Source organism: Plecotus auritus (genome assembly GCF_963455305.1).
Source record: "Plecotus auritus genome assembly, chromosome: 4".
In the NCBI taxonomy this organism is placed as follows: domain Eukaryota; kingdom Metazoa; phylum Chordata; class Mammalia; order Chiroptera; family Vespertilionidae; genus Plecotus; species Plecotus auritus.
Window position 1 is genome coordinate 97,822,270 of NC_137775.1, and position 20,199 is coordinate 97,842,468.

Consider the following 20,199-nt stretch of genomic DNA (forward strand, 5'->3'; position numbering starts at 1 on the left):
GAGATGAACTGGGAATAAGGGTCAGATTCCTTTGACAAATCCTCCCACCCAAACAGGGTCACTTGGTCAGAAGCCCTAGAGTAGTTACAAACCAGCAGTACTTGCTTTCGGACTCCTCCACCTGCTGTCTTTCTTCCTTGCTCAACAGTGTGATCTCACTCCCAGATCACAATGCTAAATACCAAGAATTGGCTCTGAATTCCCTGTCCAGGCTCACCTCATTTCACCTTCAGCAGATATTCTAATGAAAGATTTCTTTTTTTGTACATTCTGCACTTCTAGTGTTTTTATCAGATCATCTCTAACTTATTCCTCTCAGTTTGTTTCCCTTTCTCCAAAGAAATGAGGCTCAAATAAAATATATAACTCTAGTTACATTTGGACCCTTCCTGCATTTTCTCCTTTCTCTCTATTCTGTCCGCCTAAGGAAATGGGTAGGAGAAATACCAGAAGTAGGTAGACATGGTGGAGAAGAGATGAGCTAGGAAAATAACAACTAGGTAGCATTTGTATTTTATATGCAAGGTATCTTTACTGAGGCAGGTTAAGCCAGGCCAGCCTCTGAGGCATGCAATACAAGGAACTGTTAGGCTGAAAGCATTTTGCCATCTCTCTAAGGTCAGTATCTTATACTGCCACTGTTTCAGAAGGCCAAGAATCTGTACCAATTGATGAGAACGTTAGCTCTGTAGAACTCTCCCTGGTCTTCAGTTTCATAGTCACCATTGCTTCTTTCCCACAGGTGCTTAAGGTACATGCAATCTAGAGCAGTGGTCGCCAACTGGTGGTCTGTGGACCACTCTTGGTCTGTGAGGTCCGAAAGGTTGGTGTGCTGATCTAGAGTCTGTACTCTGGGTGGACTAAACTTAGTTAAAATCTGTGACAGCCCTGACTGGTGTTGCTCAGTTGGTTGGGCGTGTCGTCCTGTGCACTAAAACATTGACAGGTTCCATTCCCAGACAGGGCACATGCCCAGGTTGCAGGTTCGATCCCTGCAAGGGGGCATGCAGGAGGCAGCCGATCAATGTTTTGCCCTTACATGGATGTTTCTCTATCTCCTTCTCTCCTTTTCTCTCTCTCTAAAAATCAGTTTTTAAAAATCTTTAAAAAAATTAAATCTGACAGATACAAACCCCTTAGGAATTGGAAATGTTAATCATTACACGTTTGGTCCAAATCCATTCATTCAAAAAATCCCCCCTCCCAATAAACAAACAAACAAAAGCCCTGACTGGTGTGGCTCAGTGGATAGAGCCTTGGCCTGTGTACTGAAAGGTCTCAGGTTTGATTCCTGGTCAAGAGCATGTACCTGGATTGCAGGTTTGATCCCCCGCAATGGTTGGGTCAAGTGCAGGAGGCAATCTCTCTTTCCCTCCCTCCCTCTCTTCCACTCTCTCTAAAAATTAATGGAAAAAATATCCTCTGATGAGAATTAACAAACAAACAAAAAACAAATTCCTCTTCCTCCATTAAAAAAATCTAGTGCCTGCCGGTTTGGCTCAGCAGATAGAGTGTCGGCCTGCAGACCGAAGGGTCCCAGGTTTGACTCTGGTCAAGGGCATATACCTCGGTTGCAGGCTCCTCCCTGGCCTGGGCCCCAGTCAGGGCTCGTGCAGGAGGCAACCAATCAATGTGTTTCTCTCATATTGATGTTTCTTTCTCTGTCCTTCCCTCTCTCTTTAGTCTCCCTAAAAATCAATGGAAAAATATCCTCGGGTGAGGATTAACAACAACAAAAAATGTAGTATTAAGTTATAACCAGAAGAGAAATATTGACCCCTGGGCAAAGGTATGTGGAATCCTAAATTTTATTTTCCACTAAATAAACAAGATTCCTCTTGCTCAGGCAGTCAATTTCTCTCTTCTGTTAGATTAAAGAAATCCTTGTTAAAATATAGGTGTCTTGGAGAGAACCAAGATGGCGGCATAGGTAAACTCCTGTACTTGCTGCCTCCCACAACAACATCAAAATTACAACTAAAATACAGAACAACTGTCATCCAGAACCACCAGAAAGCTGGCTGAATCGAAGTACTACAACTAGAGAAGTAAAGAAGAAAGCATACTGAGACTGGTAGGAGGTGCGGAGGCGTGGAATGGGCTGGTCTGGTACCCGGGTGTGCTGCTTTTTTAATCGGGAGGGAGATCACCTGTGTGGAGGCCGCACGGAGGAGCAAGGGGTCCCAGCCCCACACCAGACCCTCAGCCCAGGGTTCCAGAGCTGGGGAAAGAAGTCCCTAGGGGCAGTAAGTACTATGGACTGTAAAAACCATGCCGATTGGGGCTCAGTGACACAGAGGCTGCTGGAGACCCAGCTGTTCCTCTTAAAGACCAGCACCACAAACTGAACTTATAAGGTCCTGTTTCCTCTGAGCTGTAGCACCAGGATGAGGCTCTGGGGGACACAGACACATATGGGGAGAAACTGGACTGTCTGGCATTGGGGCAGGAACTTGGGGGTGGCTTTCTTCCAGATGGAGGTACTCATAGTGGTCATTGTTCCTGTGCTGGGACCTCCCCAGTGCAGGGCTGACTAGCAGCCATTTCTGTTTGCTCCACCCTAGTGATTCCCTAAGACTCTGCCTCATCCAGTTTACAACCCCACCCAAGCTGTGCACAGTGGCTTTTGCATATGAATGGCCTGTCCTTTCTCAGGCTGAAAATCTGTCAAACAAACTGCAGCTGGGTCAGGGAGCACCAAACCTATCAATAAAAGGCCCAAGACCCAGCACCAGCACCAGCCTGCCTTCACAGCTGGGCCTCGTCTGGGAACTTACAAACCCCATACAAAGAGGAGGAATCTGCAGATCTTTCTGTAGCTCCTGCTGGATGGCCCCAGGCAGTGGCTGACTTTGCACCTCCCTGGACGCAAGAGCCAGTGTACCCCGTGGTCAGTGTGAGAATAAAACTCTTCACATCTATAAGCGACACACTCAAGGGGCAGACTCAGTGAGCACCAAAGCCCCACTGAAGCAAGTCCTACCCCATAAGGGTGTCTCCTGCACAGCAGCTCTCCCACTGTAGTCGCAGCTGGTCCCCACAGCCAATTGGCCTGGAGGTCAATTCCTCCCAGTGACACCAACAGCAATCAAGGCTCAACTACAACAAAACTGTGCACCCAGCCCACAAAGGGGTGCACCACGAGTGTCTACTTCAGGTAATTGGGGAGGCTGAACCACGGGGCCCTATAGGACACCTACTACATAAGGCCACTCTATCAACTCAAGGAGATTTAGCAGCTACCTGATACATAGAGACAAACACAGGGAAGCAGCCAAACTGTGGAGACAAAGAAATATGTCACAAATGGAAGAAAGCAAACTACTGGATATAGAGTTCAAACCACAGTTATAAGGTTACTCAAGAATCTTCTAGAAACCTCGAAGAAACTTAGTGAGACTTTCAAGGATCTTAGTGAGAATGCCAAAAAAATGCATCAGTCATAAATTAAGCATACACTGACTGAAATAAAGAATAATATACAGGGATTCAACAGTAGACTAGAGTAGTGGTTGGCAAACTGCGGCTCGCGAGCCACATGAGGCTCTTTGGCCCCTTGAGTGTGGCTCTTCCACAAAATACCACAGCCTGGGCGAGTCTATTTTGAACAAGTGGCATTAGAAGATGTTTAAGTTTAAAAAATTTGGCTCTCAAAAGAAATTTCAATCGTTGTACTGTTGATATTTGGCTCTGTTGACTAATGATTTTGCCGACCACTGGACTAGAGGATCCCAAGAGTCAAATAAATGATTTGAAATACGAGGTAGCAAAAAACATGCAACCAGGAGAGCAAAAAGAAAAAAGAATTCAAAAATATGAAGATAGTGTAAGGAGCCTCTGGGACAACTTCAAGCGTACCAACATCTGAATTATGGGGGTGCCAGAAGAAGAGAGAGAGCAAGATACTGAAAACCTATTTGAAGAAATAATGACAGAAAACTTCCCCTACCTGGTGAAAGAAATAGACTTACAAGTCCAGAAAACACAGAGAACCCCAAACAAGAGGAATCCAAAGAGGACCACACCAAGACACAACATAATTAAAATGTCAAGGGCAAAAGACAGAGAGAATCTTAAAAGCAGCAAGAGAAAAACAGTTACCTACAAGGGAGTGCCCATACGACTGTCAGCTGATTTCTCAACAGAAACTATGCAGGTCAGGAGGGAGTGTCAAGAAATATTCAAAGTGATGAATAGCAAGAACCTACAATCAAGATTACTCTACCCAGCAAAGCTATCATTTAGAATTGAAGGTTAGACAACGAGCTTCACAGACCAGAAAAAGCTAAAGGAGTTCACCACCAAGCCAGTATTATATGATGAAATGCTGAAGGGTATTCTTTAAGAAGAGGAAGAAGAAGAAAAAGGTGAAGATAAAAAATATGAACAATGAAGTGACAACAAATACATATCTATCAACAAGTGAATATAAAAATCAAATGAATAAAAAATCTGATGAACAGAATAAACTGGTGAATGGAATAGAATCAGGGGCATGGAAATGGAACAGACTGATGTTTCTCAGAGGGAAGGGGGTGTGGGAGGGTGCAGGAAGAGATTAGACAAAGATCTTATATGCATGTATGCATTACCTATTAACACAGACAATAGGGTGGTGAGGTCCTGAGATGGGCTGGGAACCTGGTGGAGGGGAGCTGGGGGGATGGGGAAGAGGAACATCTGTAAGAATCTCAACAATAAAGATTAATTAAAAATATATACACTAGAGGCCTGGTGCACGACATTCGTGCACTGGGGGTGAGTGGGAGTTCCTCAGCCCGCCCTGCACCCTCTCACAGTCCAGGACCTCTCAGGGGATTTCCGACTTGGGCCCAGTCCCCTGGGGAGCGGGCCTAAGCCAGCAGTTGGACATCCCCCAAGGGGTCCTTAGCATTGCAGCAGAGGCGGGAGAGGCTCCCGCCACCACCACTGTGTTTGCCAGCCATGAGCCTGGCTTCTAGCTGAGCAACACTTCCCCGTGGGAGCGCACTGACCACCAGGGGGCAGCTTCTGCGTTGAGAATCTGCCCCTTGGTGGTCAGTGTGTGTCATAGCGACCGGTCATTCTGCCGTTCGGTCAATATGCATATTAGCCTTTTATTATATAGGATAGGTGTCTCAGGGCATCTGTAATACTGTCAATAATAAACTAAAACATATATATATATATGTGTGTGTGTGTGTGTGTGTGTGTGTGTGTGTGTGTGTGTGTATATATATATATATATATATATATATATATATATATATCTCCTATATAATAAAAGCCTAATATGCTAAGTGTCCGGTCGTCCATTCAACCATTCATAGCGTAATATGCTAATGATACGCTAAGGCCACTCAACCATTAGCTATGACATGCACTGACCACCAGGGGGCAGAGAGTCAACTGGTTTGCTGCAGACTCCGGCCGGAGTCTGCCATCTTATCTTTGCTGCAGACTCCAGCTGGAGTCTGCCATCTTCATTGCAGACTGCCGTCTTCGTCTTCGCTGCAGACTCCAGCTGGAGTCTGCCATCTTCGTCTTTGCTGCAGACTCAGGAGTCTGCAGTCTTGTCTTCGCTGTGGCACTCCGCTCCTGTAGATCCCTTTGCCCCCTGCCCTCCCTCTCATAGCAGGCGTCCTGGCCTGCCTGGCCACTCCGCGCCTGGAGCAGCTGGGCAGCCACCATCTTTGGCCTTCTAATTTGCATACTCACTCTGATTGGCTGTGGGCATAGTGGAGGTACGGTCAATTTACATGTTTGTCTATTATTAGGTAAGATAAACTAGGGCTCAGATAAGTTTGTATGCTAAAAAAAGTGGAGGTCTAAGTCACAAGCTTCTCCATGCTTACTCCAAGTTTTTTGAACTCCTACTGTGTGCCACATACTGTCACATGTGCTAAAGATACAAGATGAGCAGAAGAGATGGCAAAAATAATGATAAATTGTGATGGCAAACATCAGGAGGCATGAAACCATCTTCCTATAGTAATGACACGTGAACTGACATCTGAAGGATGAGTAGGAGTTAGGCTTAAAGCAAGTTCCAGGAGGGCAGAGCCAAATGGTGGACCAAGAGTGGCAACCATGGGTGAATACAGAAGCTGGTCACCCAGGGACACAACCAGATGGAGCCTGAAAATAATTAGCCTAAGGGTAATTACAAAGGGCTCAACCAGGAACTGGGTCAACCTAGGAATGAACTGTCAGAGTGGCAGGGACAGGCACAGAAATGTGTCAAAACCAAGAAAACACTTCATATTTAAAAGAAGAGATGAGAAAGTGCATGAGGAGCCCAGTTTTGCTGCCCTCTCACTCCAGCTCCCTTCTATTCCCACATTGCTGTCAGAGGAAGGTCTGCAAGCATAGAATCAATGGCTTCTGACATTTGGGCAGAAAGTGGTAGAATTTAGAATTTGGTCCTTCCTGCTACAACTGCAACATAGCTCAATCCTGGCTTTGGTGCTTGACCTCAGAAAGACCAACCTGATGCTTGGACTACAGTTTATCTTTAAATAATATTCTGCTATAAACCCACAGCACCCAGCCTCTTCCACAGCAATAAAATAAAGAAAAATGGCTAATTGATTGTAAATAGTAACTAGTAAAGTGAGTAACAATTAAAAGGCCAAGTTTTCTTCCAAAATACAGATCACCCAAAATTCTAAGAAATTTCAAACTTTACAAAATGCTATGATTGGGTTGGTTAGCTCACTTTTCATAACATTGTCATCATTGAAGCTTTTATATCTCTAATGAGAAATTGAAGAAAAATTCTAAAGACTGAAAAACTAGTACAGACTAGATCTGAAAATGTAAACGTCTTAGTATAAATTTCTCTCCATGCCTGAATAAAAACCTCAAAGCAGCTTATATTCTATTAGAGGCGTGGTGCATGAAAATTTGTGCACTCTCGCCGAAACCGGTTTGGCTCAGTGGATAGAGCGTCAGCCTGCGGACTGAAAGATCCCAGGTTCGATTCCGGTCAAGGGCATGTACCTTGGTTGCGGGCACGTCCCCAGTAGGGGGTGTGCAGGAGGCAGCTGATCAATGTTTCTCTCTCATCGATGTTTCTAACTCTCTATCCCTCTCCCTTCCTCTCTGTAAAAAATCAATAAAATAAAATAAATAAAAAAAGAAAATTTGTGCACTCTCGCAGTCCGGGACCCCTCAGGAGATGTCCGACTGACAGCTTAGGCCCAATCCCCCAGGGATTGGGCCTAAGCTGTCAGTCGGACATCCCTCTAACAGCCCAGGAGCCCTTGGGGGATATTGGACATCCTTAGCGCTGCTGTGGAAGTAGGAGAGGCTCCCGCCACTACTGCTGTGCTGGCCAGCCATGAGCCCCTGCAGGCCTGGTCACCCCTAACTGCATCCCCTGCAGGCCTGGTCACCCTAACTGCCCTCCCCTGCAGGCTTGATCGCCCCCAACTGCCCTCCCTTGCAGGCCTGGTCCCTCCCAACTGCCCTCCCCTGCTAGCCTGATTGCCCACAACTGCCCTCCCTTGCAGGCCTGGTCCCTCCCAACTGCCCTCCGCTGCTGGCCATCTTGTGGTGGCCATCTTGTGTGTTGGAGTGATGGTCAATTTGCATATTACTCTTTTATTATATAGGATTTGCTCATAGTTCTACAATCTGGGCTGGGTTTAGCTGGACCCATTCATAAAGCTGCAGTCATTTAGAGATTCAATGGGAGCTAGAAAGCAAAGATGGCTTTACAACATGTCTGACACCTCAGCTGGGATGGCAGGAAGAGCTGGAGGCTGCCAGGCACCTCTCTCTCTCTCTCTCTCTCTCTCTCTCTCTCTCTCTCTCTCTCTCTCTCTCATATCTCTCTCTCTCTCCACGTGGTCTCTCCAGGAGAATGCCTGGACCTTGCATGGCCACCCAAGGCATTGTGTCACCAGCCACATTCTGTTGATCAAAGTAAGTAACAAGTCCAGCCTTGATTCAATGTGAGAGCAAATACTCTCCATTTCTTGAAGGGAAAAGATCCTGATCTTGAGACATTTGAAACTAAAGGTGGACTAAGTCTAACCAAAGCCACAACACAGCTCCGTTTCTAATAGGATTGAGATGATTAGTCCCTCACCTTATTTGCCTAATGAGAAATATGTGTCCTATCTGAGGAGGAATAATATTGACTTCAGTCTTTATTTTTTGCACAACATCCATCATACAATTAAGAAGAAAAGTACAAGACATTTGAAGAGACAGGAAAGGTGTCTGATAGTTAGAAAAAGTATACAACAGAAGCAGTCCCACAGATGATCCAGTTGTTGGAGTTAGCAGTCAAGAACTTTAAAATAACTATTATAAATACGTTTAAGAAAGTAGAGTAAAAGATGGACAAAATGAATGAAAAGATGAATAATTTCAAAAGAGAATTATAATTTACAGAAAGAGAATCAAATGGACATTCTAGAACTGAAGTACAAAATATTGGAAAATAAAAACTAATTTGACAGGTTTAATAACAGACTGGACACAGCAAAAGATAGGATTATATAACTCAAAGGCAGCAAATAGAAAATATCCAAAATGAAGCATATACAGAACAAATAGGGGAATAAAACAGAAGAGAGCATTCAAGACATGTAAAACATAGGCAGGTGGCCTAATACATGTGTTTTAGGAGTCCCAGAAAGAAGAGAGTGGGGAAAGCAATATTTGAAGATAGAATGACTAAGAATTTGCGAAAGATGGCAATTCAAAGATTCAAGAAGGTTAGCAAACCCTAAGCAGAATAAATAGAAAGAAAACCAAGCATAGGCATATCATAGTCAAATTGCAGAAAACCAAAGATGAACAGAAAATCTTAAAAGCAGAACGAATACACACACTTTCAGAGAAACAACAATAACACTATCGCTAACTTTAAACAGAACCTGTGGAGAACCAGAAGACCACAGAATGACATTGTTTAGGTTCTGAAAGAAAAATAATCTACTGACCTAAAATCCTGTACCCAGTGAAAATATCCTCTAAAAACGAAAATGAAATAAAGAGGTCAAACCAACAGAAGTGGAGAGAATTCATTACCTATAGATTCACTCTATGAGAAATGTTAAAGTTCTTCAAGGTGAAGGAAAACTACTCCAGAGGGAAGCTGAGGACTGCACAAAGGATTGAAGAACATTGGAAAGGTTAAATTTGTGGATCCATATAAAAGAACATTGACTGTGATTGCTTAAAGCAACAGTAATAGCTATCTTGGGCACTTTATAACATATGTAAAAGTATGTTATACTAGAGGCCCGGTGCACGAAATTCGTGCATGGGGGAGGGAGGTGTCTCTCAGCCCAGCCAACACCCTCTCCAATCTGGGACCCCTTGAGGGATGTCCGACTGCCTGCAGTCGGACATCCCTCTCACAATCCAGGACTGCTGGCTCCCAACTGCTCACCTGCCTGCTTCCTGATTGCCCCTAACCACTTCTGCTTGCCAGCCTGATCACCCCCTAACCATTCCCCTGCCAGCCTGATGAATGCCTAACTGCTCCCCTGCCAGCCTGTTTGCCCCTAAATGCCCTCCCCTGCAGGCCTGGTCCCCCCCCAACTGCTCTCCCCTGCAGGCCTGGGTCCCCCCCAACTGCCCTCCCCTGCAGGACTGGTCACCCCTAACTGCCCTCCTCTGCAGGCCTGGTCCCCCCCAACTGCTCTCCCCTGCAGGCCTGATCACCCCCAACTTCCCTCCTCTGCTGGCTTGGTCACCCCTAACTGCCCTCCCCTGCAGGCTTGATCGCCCCCAACTGCCCTCCCTTGCAGGCCTGGTCCCTCCCAACTGCCCTCCCCTGCTGGCCTGATCGCCCACAACTGCCCTCCCTTGCACGCCTGGTCCCTCCCAACTGCCCTCCGCTGCTGGCCATCTTGTGGTGGCCATCTTGTGTCCACATGGGGGCAGGATCTTTGACTACATGGGGGCAGCCATCTTGTGTGTTGGAGTGATGGTAAATCTGCATATTACTCTTTTATTAGATAGGATAGAGGCCTGGTGCACGGGTGGGGGCCAGCTGGTTTGCCCTGAAGGGTGTCCCGGATCAGGGTGGGGGTTCCCTTGGGGCGTGAGGCGGCCTGGGTGAGGGGCCTGTGGTGGTTTGCAGGCTGGCCACGCCCCCTGGTGACCCAAGTGGAGGCCCTGGTATCTGGGGTTTATTTATCTTCTACAATTGAAACTTTGTAGCCTGGAGTGGAGCCAAGCCTTCTGCTTGCTCTGTGGCAGCAGCCATTTCTTTTTGGATTTATGTATATTCTATAATTGAAACTTTGTAGCCTTAAGCGGAGGCCTGGGCCAGCCAGGGTGTGTGGAAAGCTTGGCTTCCTCCATTGCCGGGGGCAACCCTAGCCTCCTGCTCTTTCCAGCTCCGCGGCTGCCGCCATTTCTGTTTGGGTTTATGTATCTTCTATCATTGAAACTTTGTAGCCTTGAGTGGAGGCCTAGGCCGGCAAGCGCAGGCGGAAAGCTTGGCTTCCTCCATTGCCAAGGAAACCCAAGCCTCCCTCCTGCTCTCTGTGGCTGTAGCTATCTTGGTAGGGTTTATTTGCATATTCGCTCCTGATTTTGCTGGTGGGCGTGGCTGGTGGGTGTAGCGGAGTGATGGTTAATTTGCATATTACTCTTTTATCAGATAGGATGACTACAAAAAATATGAAATACAAGATAGTGGTAAATGGAGTTAAGTTATTCATCAAGTGGTAAAGAACTAATTTAAGGTAGATTAAAATAAGTCAAAGATGCATATTATATCTGGGGAAACTACTCAAATAATATTTTAAAGGCATAATTTAAAAATTAATAGAGAGGCTCTCTGCTCCTCCTGTTCGCCAGACAGCCTCTCCTCCTGCGCTGTGCCAGCAGCCACAACCCTGAGACACGATGGTGAAGGTCGGAGTGAACAGATTTGGCCGCATTGGGCGCCTGGTCACCAGGGCTGCTTTTAACTCTGGCAAAGTGGATATTGTCGCCATCAATGACCCCTTCATTGACCTCAACTACATGGTCTACGTGTTCCAGTATGATTCTACTCATGGCAAGTTCAAAGGCACAGGCAAGGCTTAGAACGGGAAGCTTGTCATCAATGGAAAGTCCATCTCCACCTTCCAGGAGCGAGATCCCACCAACATCAAATGGGGTGATGCTGGTGCTGAGTATGTTGTGGAGTCCACCGGTGTCTTCACTACCATGGAGAAGGCTGGGGCTCACTTGAAGGGCGGAGCCAAGAGGGTCATCATTTCTGCCCCTTCTGCAGATGCCCCCATGTTTGTGATGGGTGTGAACCATGACAAGTATGACAACTCCCTCAAGATTGTCAGCAATGTCTCCTGCACCACCAACTGCTTGGCCCCCCTGGCCAAGGTCATCCATGACAACTTTGGCAACATGGAGGGACTCATGACCACAGTCCATGCCATCACCGCCACCTAGAAGACCGTGGATGGTACCTCTGGGAAGCTGTGGCGTCATGGCCGAGGGCTGCCCAGAACATCATCCCTGCTTCTACTGGCGCTGCCAAGGCTATGGGCAAGGTCAGCCCTGAGCTGAATGGGAAGCTCACTGGCATGGCCTTCCGTGTCCCCACCCCCAATGTGTGGGTTGTGAATCTGACCTGCAGCCTGGAGAGAGCTGCCAAATACGACGATACCAAGAAGGTAGTGAAGCAGGCATCAGAGGGCCCCTCAAGGGCATCCTGGGCTATGCTGAGGACCAGGTTGTCTCCTGCGACTTTAACAGTGACACCCACTCCTCCACCTTTGACGCTGGGGCTGGCATTGCCCTCAATGACCACTCTGTCAAGTTCGTTTCCTGGTATGACAGTGAATTTGGCTACAGCAACAGGGTGGTGGACCTTATGGTCCACATGGCCTCCACAGAGTAAGAGCCCCCTGGACCACCAGCCCCAGTGAGAGGAAGAGAGGCCCTCCGCTGCTGGGGAGTCCTTGCCCCAGATCAGTCCCCCGACACACTGAGAATCTCCTGGCCACCATTTCCATCCCAGACCCCCTGAAGAAGGGGAGGGGCGTAGGGAGCCCTACTTTGTCGTGCACCGTCAATAAAGTTCACTGTACCCAGCCAAAAATAAAAATTAAAATTAATAGACAAGAAAATTATAGAGGAAATTAATGGAATAATAAAAACCCTTGATAACCCAAAAGTGGTAGAAAATTGAATAAAAGAACAAAGAACATATAGGACAACTAGGAAAGAAATATCAAGATGGCAGTCTTAAACTCAGCTATATCAATAACAAAATAGGCTAAGCATTCCAATGAAAAGATACAGATTTTTCTGAATGAAGGTTTTTTTCTAATCCAATTGTATATATACCATTTATGAGAGCCACACTGTAAATATAAATACGCAGGCAGTTGTGCGCCAGGTTCCCAAGATGTCCTTCCCTAAGTACAAGCCCTGGCGCCTGGCCACCCTGCCCCTACCCAGCTCTGGAAACCTGCAAGCGCAAGCCAGAGATTGGCCATAGATCCAGCTAAAAGGGGGTGGGGTGCCTGCTTCTGTGCAAGGACCGCAGCCGCCAGGCTCCTTGAAGATTCTGCTTTGACGCGTTGGACCTACCTAAGCTCAACAAATGTCTATCCCAATTTCAGACCCGACTCCCAAGAACTCACTCTTAGGAGATTTGGTTGGAATTGGGCCCCTCCTCCTCTGGTATTACGTTTTTAAAACAGACAGAGTTAGGAAAGAAAAACTTATCTGAGAAGGAAAATTGGATGGAAATTTAACGTCTTAGATTAAGTCTGACAATGATGACTCTATGTATTATTGTTTAATAAATCTACTATTAATCATTAAAAATAAATAAACAACAAATATGCAATGATGTAGAAAGCAGAAGGATGGAGAAAATATGCCAAGTAAATAGTAACCCAAAGAAAGCTGGGGTGGCAATATTAACATCAGATAAAGCAGATTGTGAGATAAGAAATATTCGTAAGGGTTAGAGGCCACACTGCACAGTGATGAAAAGGGTCAATTAAACAGAACATAACAATCCTAACTCTGTGTGCATTTACTACCATAGTTTCAAAATATATAAAGCAAAATGACAGAAATAAGAGGAGAAATAAACAAATCTATGAGCGCGGTTGGAGATTTTTTAACACAACTGTCTAAGTGCAGAAATAAAACATTCTAAATTCCTTGTATTTTTCAGAGGAAGATAGAGATGGTGATTAACTCCATATTTTAAATGAAATATATGTAGCAATATTTTCAAGGTAGCCACTAGAATAAACAAAGCATGTAATTTCCAAACCACTAAAGGGAAAAATAGGGGAGGGGCAAGAAAGGAGAAAAAACTTAATATGCTTCATACATTATTAAGTTTGATAAATGTAAGTCTCAATGGGACTGCCTGAGCCCAGCACAGATAAACCCACGGTTCCCAATGGACCAAGGATGAGCAGGGGAGCCACTTCTACTGACAACCTAATGTCCATTTGGGTATTCAGAAAAATCCTGAGTCATTGAGTAAATCTCAAGTTTCTAGCATATGGTAGGTGCTCAGAACACATTTGCTGAAGGATGACTTTGAGCTTGAAGATCAAACAAATATTGCTCATTTCTGAGGTCTCTCAGTTTCAGACTGACTCCAAAAGGTTGTTTGTGAGCATCATCAAAGAAAAAAGCCTTGAAAAATCATTTTAGCCCACCACTCTCTCATCCCTACTCAAATAGAGTGTGAGGAGCAGCTTTCTACATGCAGTATCTGAATCTTTTCATTCATTCATTCACTGGCCCATTCATTTATTCTCTCAATCCTCCATGCATGCATAGCTCAAACATTCAAGATAATTCTTGCCCTGAAGGTATTAATAATGTGGATGAGAAGACAGATGGATAGAAGAATAAACTATAATACAATGTGATAAGTACAACCCAAAAATTAATAATGAAAAGGTACAGTGGGAGGGAGAAAGAGAGAGACCAGGTTTTCCTGAACAGTGCATTCCACTCTTTTTTTACATTAGTCCACATTTTATAACACAATACACACACACAACATTATCTCATATTCCTCAATAGTTTCTGTTCTTTTCTATTTCTCAACCTGAACTGAGTTCTGCTTTATTGTTTAATTATCTTTTAAAATAGTAAAAGTAGTTAGAGTTCAAAAAATAAAAACTATTTAAAAAGCCAGTCAGTAAAAAATCTTGCTCCTAGCCCTATTCCACAGTCCCATTCCCAAATTCCTTCCCCCCACCCCACCCAGATAACCACTATCCTTAGTTTCTTTTGTGTGCTTCCAGGTCTTTAAGTGAAAACAATAAGGATGGCTGCTTCTTTATAAAACTAGAAGTAAGTATGGATATATGAACATATAGTTTTAAGTTCCCCTTTTCTTGCCCACATGGTTATTAAATATTTTTGACAACTTTCTTTTTTAAAGAACTTATCTCAGAGATTTCTAATATCAATACTGATCCAAAGGGATGTTTGTTTGTTTGGTTGATTTTTTTTTTTTTTTTGTCCTGGACTTCAGGTTGGTTTTTATTTTAAAATAGCTTTATTGAGCCACTAGAGGCCTGGTGCATGAAAATTCATGCACTGGAGGGGGGTCCCTCAGCTCAGCCTGCCGCCTCTCACAGTCTGAGAGCCCCAGGGGCGGGAGGCGACCCAGAGATCAGGGGAAGGTGACGCCCCATCACACCTCTGCTGCTGCCACTGCCAACAGCGCAAGCCTCCCCCCGCCCTGGTTACCTGAGCCTTGGGCGGCCCTGGGTGGCTGGGGGGCTGAGGGGACTGGCGGACTTCAGAGGCAGGCGTGCAGAGTGGCCGGACCTGCCTGGGGGAGGGCCCAGCCATGCCGCACGCCTGCCACCCCGGTGGGGTTGAGGGGACTGGGCACTGCCATCTTGTGGCTGTGGGCGCTGCCATCTTTGAGGGCATGACAGTCAATTAGCATATTCCCTCCTTATTGGCTGTGGGCACTGCCATATTTGTGAGAGTGTGATGGTCAATTAGCATATTCCCTCTTTATTAGATAGGATAATTGACACAATAAATGATACAGTTTTTGTTTTTTAAATATATTTTATTGATTTTTTACAGAGAGGAAGAAAGAGGGATAGAGAGTTAGAAACATCGATGAGAGAGAAACATCCATCAGCTGCCTCCTGCACACCCCCTACTGGGGATGTGCCCGCAACCAAGGTACATGCCCTTGACCAGAATCGAACCTGGGACCCTTGAGTCCACAGGCCGATGCTCTATCCACTGAGCCAAACTGGTTAGGGCATGATACAGTTTTAAAGGGCCCAATTTGATGTGCCCATGAAACCATGACCACAATCAACATAATGAGCATAACCTGGCTGGTGTGGCTCCGTTGATTGAGCATTGTTCCCTGCACCAAAAGGTCATTGGTTTGATTCCTGGTCAGGTTTTGGGTTCTATCCTTGGTCGGGGTGCATATGGAAGGCAACCGATGGGTGTTTCTCTCTCACATCGATGTTTCTCATAAACACATCCATCACCCCTAAAAGTTCCCTTGTGTCCATTTGTAATCTCACCCTCCTGGCCCTCCCAACCACATCTCCATTCCCAGACAGCCACTGATCTGCTTTCTGTCACTATAGATTGGCTCTCATTTTCTAGAGTTTTACATAAATTGAATGATACCGTATGTGCTCTTTTGGGGAGGGGTGGCTTCTTTCATTCAGCATAATTATTTTAGGATTCATACATGTTGCTGCACGTATCAAGAATTCATCCCTTTCTGTTGCTAGGTAGTATTCCATTGTATAGAAAGCACAATCTGTTTATCCATTCATCTGCTTATGGACACTTTGGTAGTTTCCAGTTTGGGGCTATTACAAATAAAGGTGCCATAAAGAGTAATGTGAAAGTCTTTGTATGAACATATACTTTCATTTCTCTTAGGAACAGAATGGCTGAGTCATATGGTGAGTATATGATTAACATTTTAAGAATTTTCCAAAATGTTTGTATGATTTTATATTTTCACCAGCAGTGTATGATAATTCAGTTGCTCTCTAGCTTCATCAACACTTGAGACTTTCTAATAGGTGTAGGGTTATATCTCATTGTAGTTTTAATTTGCATTTCTCTAATGATCAATAATGTTGAAAATTCCTTCGTATGCTTATTTGATATCCATTTTATCTTTTAGTTTTATTGATTTTTCTCTATGATTTTTCTGTTTCCTTGATTTCTATTCTGATTTTTATCTTTATTTCTTTTCTTTGCTTATTTTAGGTTTCATTTGCCCTTTTTTATTATTATTGATTTCAGAGCAGAATGGGGGGAGAGAGAGAGAGAGAGAGAGAGAGAGAGAGAGAGAATATCAATGATGAGAGAGAATCATTGATTGGCTACCTCCTACACGCCCCCCACTGGAGGTCGAACCTGCAACCTGGGCAAGTGCCCTTGACCAGAATCAAACCCAGGACACTTCAGTCCACAGGCCGAAACTCTAGCCACTGAGCCAAACAGGCTAGAGCTATTTGCCCTTCTTTTATGAGATTTTTAAAGTGGGAGCTGAGGTAATTGATTTGAGACCTTTCTTCTTTGCTTTCTGATTTCACTCCTGGTTTTGTCTTCGACCCTAGATTTAGAAATGTGTTAGTTAGTTTCCAAATATTTTGTGGATTGTCTAGATATCTTTCTCTTATTTATTTCTAACTTAATTCCTTTATAGTGAGAGAACATACTTATTCCTTTCCATCTTTTGAGACTTGTTTTATGATCCAGAAAAGGTCCATCTTGGCAAATGATCCACATGAACTTGAAAAGAATGTGTATTCTGCTGTTGTTTTAAAAATGGTTTTACAAATGTCAATAAAGTCAAGTTGGTTGATAGTGTTGTTCAAATCTTCTAAATCGTTACTGATTTCTTAGCCACTTGTTTCATCAGTTATTGAGAGGTATTAAAAACTCCAAGTATAATTAAAGGTTTGTCTGTTTCTCTTTGCATTCTGTCACTTTTGCTTATGTATTTTGATGTTCTGCTCTTAGGTGTTTAACATTGGCTTTGCTACGTCTTCTTGAATTGACCCATTCAATTCCTAAGAAAATGATACTCTTTGTGACTGATGATATTTTTGGCCTGAAATTTTCATTACTATTCCCACTTTTTTTAAAAAAATATGTTACCATAGTAAATCTTTTTCTATTCTTTTATTTTTAACATATTTGTATTTCTATTTAAAATGGTTTTCTTGTAGGTGGCATGCAATTGGTTCTTGCTTTTTTTCTTTGTCTGAAAATCTCTCACTTTTAATTGGAGTATTTAGGCCAGTTGCATTTAATGTGATTATTGTTATGGTTAGGTTTTAATCTATCACCTTGTTATTTGTTTTTTATTTGTATCATCTGGGGCTTTTTTTTTTCTTCTTTTTCTGCTGCCTTCTGTATTAATTGAATATTTTTAGTGATTCAATTTTATCATTTTTGTTGGATTGTTGGCTATAACTCTTTGTGGGATTGTTTTGGTGGTTGCTTCAGGTAGAATATACATATTTAACTTACCACAGTCTACCTTCAAGTGATATTATATATGGTATAAAAACATTGCAACTATACAATTCCATGTCTTCCCTCCTAGACTTTGTGCTATTTTTGTCATTTTATTTGTCATTTTACTTCTACATGTATTAGAGCCCCCCAAATTCATTGCTATTATTTTTATTTTAAACAGCCAACTATCTTTTAAGAAGATTTAAATAAGAAAAAATCTATTATATACTCACATTGCATTTTTATTGCACTTCATTCCTATATGTCAACCCCTATTTCCATCTGGTATCATTTGCCTTCTGCTTGAGCATTTCTTGTAGTGCAAGTCTTTCAGATTTCTTATGTCAGAACAAGTCTTATTTTCACCTTTGTTTTTGAAAAATATTTTAAGTAAGTAAAATTTAGGTTGACAGTTTGAGTGTTTTAAAGAGGTTGTTCCACTCTTCTGGCTTTTATGGTTTCTAACGAGAAAGCTGCTGTCTTCTTTTTCTTGTCCTCTGTATGTAATGTGTCTTTTACCTCTGGCTGCTTTCAAGATTTGCTCTCTTTTTTTTTTCTTAAAGAATTACAGAACTTTTTTCCCCTTAGTCTTATTAAGGGTTGCTCTTTTTTTACTGGTTTTATGTAAATTGATTGTGATGTACGTTGGTGTAGTTTCCATGCTTCTTCTGCTTGGGGTTCATTGAGGTTTTATGGTTTATAGTTTTCATCAAATTTGTAAGATTTTTGTCCATTCTTCAAATATTTCTTTCCCTTTCCCTTCTCTTCCAGGAACTCCACTGACACGTATAGCTATCCACTTGAACCTGTCCCTTAGCAAACTGATACAGTTGGTTTTTCTTTCCCCCTTTTCTTTTTATTTTCTTTAGTCTTTTGCGGGGGGGGGGGGGTTCTTTTTGAATAGCTTCTATAGCTATATCTTCAGGTCCATTGATTTTTTTTCTTCTACAATATCTAATCTGCTGTTAACCCACACAGTGAATTCTTTTCATCTCAGACATTATTGTTTTCTCTTCTAGAAGTTCAATTTTGATCTATTTTGTATCTCTCATGTCCCTACTTAACATGTTCAACATTTTCTGTAGTTTCTTAAACATATGAAATGCAGTTAAAGTTGTTTTAGTGTTCGTTTCTACTAATTATATCATTAATGTACATTCTAGGTCAGTTTCAATTAGCTGGTTTTCCTTTTCATTAAGAGTCATATTTTTCTGCTTCTTTGCAAACTTGTTAACTTTTATTGGACACTTGACCAATCATGCTCAATATTGTACATTTGAGAATGGGATACAAGTTTATTCCTATATTCTTTTTCAAAAAATACATGTTTTTTATTTATTTCAGAGAGGAAGGGAGCGGAGAGAGAGAGATGGAAACATCAATGATGCCTCCTGCACGCCCCCCACTTGGGCTCAAGCCCACAACCTGGGCATGTGCCCTGATCAGGAATCAAACTGTGACCTCTTGGTTCATAGGTCGATGCTCAACCACTGAGCCATGCCAGCTGGGCTTCTATAAATATTCTTGAGCTTTGTTCTGGAATGTGGCTAAATTACCAGGAAAGAGTTTGATCACTTCAGGTATTACTTTTATGCTTTGTTAGGTGAGGACAGAGCAGCATTTAATCCAGGGCTAATCCTACCCCAAAACTGAGACAAAATATTTCTAAATACTATACTAAGTACTCTGAAAGTTGGACTTAACATAGTTAAAGGAGCCTCATCCTTCAATTAATTTTCCATTATTTTATAAATCAGCAAATGGAGACATTTTGAGGTCATAATATGGATTTTTTTAAAATAAAGCTTTTCATTATAAGAATACTTGTTCCTTAATAAAAATCTATAAAATACCAAAAAAAAAAAAAATCAGGGGGAAAAGAATATCCTGTATTTCCACTCCCTAGTGATAAATCCTGTTAACATTCCCTTACTTTCCTAGTAGGCAAGATCTTTGTGGTAACAGAGGGATTCTCTCCTCCCAAAAGTTATCAAACTTTTTTAAACTTCAGAAAATTAGGGGATGCTTTGATTCAATCTAAGAGAAAATAACCCATCTTAACATGTATTTCTTGTTCTCAAGATTAAAATAAACAACCTGGGGGCCCTGCTAGCTGCCCACAGCCAGCCCAGCCCAGCCCTGTAGTGAGCTCCCAGGCCTACATGTTTGTTTCTAGCATCCTTTCTTCAGGTTTAATAAACTGAAGGAACTGCCAAGGATTCCCTCACCCGCTCCAGTTTTTTAGGAAGCCTCGGTTCACAGCTGTACTTCTGGTCTCAGGGCACGCTGTCTTTGACCACACTGTGATATCAGCAGTTTACCTCCAGAGTTTTTCACTCAAGGAACAAAGTGCTTGCCCTGTGCTGAGCCTTATGTTTGTGTCGGGTTTTACAGAATGACTCCTGGCTCTGAAGGAAATCATAGGCTGGAGGGGGAGAAAGCATATAACCCAGGGACTGTAATGCTGAGTACACTGATCCCCTGTGTTGTTTCAAGACCTTGCAGAACTTTTAAGAGAGAGATAGGAGACAGAACTCTACTTTGCCCTCTGCTGGGAGCATCTGGAAAGGTTTGGGGGTTGTTTTTTGTTTTTGTTTTTTACAAGAATACCAAATATATTTATTAGCACTAACAAGCAGCCATAACAAGATATAGCAAGCAGAAACATACATTAGCAGTCAAAGGGCTAGTGTTGCATGCAAATATCGCTTTTCTTTGTTGTAG

The 20,199-nt window shown here is 43.2% G+C and overlaps 1 pseudogene across 1 annotated transcript; it reads left to right on the forward strand.

The window, feature by feature from the left end:
* Positions 1-10,823: 10,823 nt before the first annotated feature.
* LOC308246568 (glyceraldehyde-3-phosphate dehydrogenase-like) lies at positions 10,824-11,857 on the forward strand (annotated as a pseudogene). The gene has a single exon. The product of its transcript is annotated as a glyceraldehyde-3-phosphate dehydrogenase-like (transcript).
* Positions 11,858-20,199: the final 8,342 nt, after the last annotated feature.